Source organism: Anguilla anguilla, chromosome 2, assembly GCF_013347855.1.
Source record: "Anguilla anguilla isolate fAngAng1 chromosome 2, fAngAng1.pri, whole genome shotgun sequence".
NCBI classification, from domain to species: domain Eukaryota; kingdom Metazoa; phylum Chordata; class Actinopteri; order Anguilliformes; family Anguillidae; genus Anguilla; species Anguilla anguilla.
This window is the reverse complement of record NC_049202.1, coordinates 70,843,092-70,843,898: the sequence shown is the minus strand read 5'-3', so window position 1 is coordinate 70,843,898 and position 807 is coordinate 70,843,092.

Sequence of the window (807 nt, the reverse complement as noted above, 5' to 3'; positions counted from 1 at the left end):
ACAAACCTACAAAGTGACACCTATTTCTGGTGTAAGACCTTAATGGCGGTGCCACCCCCAGCACAGCATGCCCACAGGCCCTGGAGCATCTACAGTACGGCAGAAAAGAAATCTGAAGCAACATCACGGCCTGTATGTCAGTAACCCACGCGCTATCCTCAGGCCGAGCAGGGCGGCTGCACGCGTCACAGTGTCACTGCACAGAGGCAGTCTGGGCCTTCAGGAGCCGCCGAACACGCTTCCACACCCGAGCCGCTCGGTAACCGATCAACCAATCACACGGCCTTCCGCTCTTCCGCGCTTTGCTAGAAAGCCTGAGCTGGGGTGAGCGGCAGCGGGGCCTTCTGAAGAACCGCAGCTCCGCTCGTCTGGCCAAGCGAGATGAGGACGGCGATAACGGCGGGTCTCGCAGCGCAGTCGGAGAGAGAGAGAGAGAGAGAGAGAGAGAGAGGGAGAGGGAGAGGGAGAGGGAGACAGAGAGAGAGAGAGAGAGAGGGAGGGAGGGAGAGGAGGAGAGAGAGCGAGAGAGCGAGAGAGAGAGAGAGAGAGAGAGAGAGAGCGAGAGAGAGAGCGAAAGAGAGAGAGAGAGAGAGAGAGAGAGCGAGAGAGAGAGAGAGGGAGGGAGAGGGAGAGAGAGAGAGCGAGAGAGAGAGAGGGAGCGAGAGAGAGAGAGAGAGAGAGAGAGAGGGGGAGAGGAGACGCCGCTGTGTTCACACGTCTCTCTCGCTGTTTCTCAGAAACGCGGCGCTCGGCGGTGTTGGGTGAGAGGTACAGGCCGCCGTCGCCGCGGCGGAGACGCTGAACTCT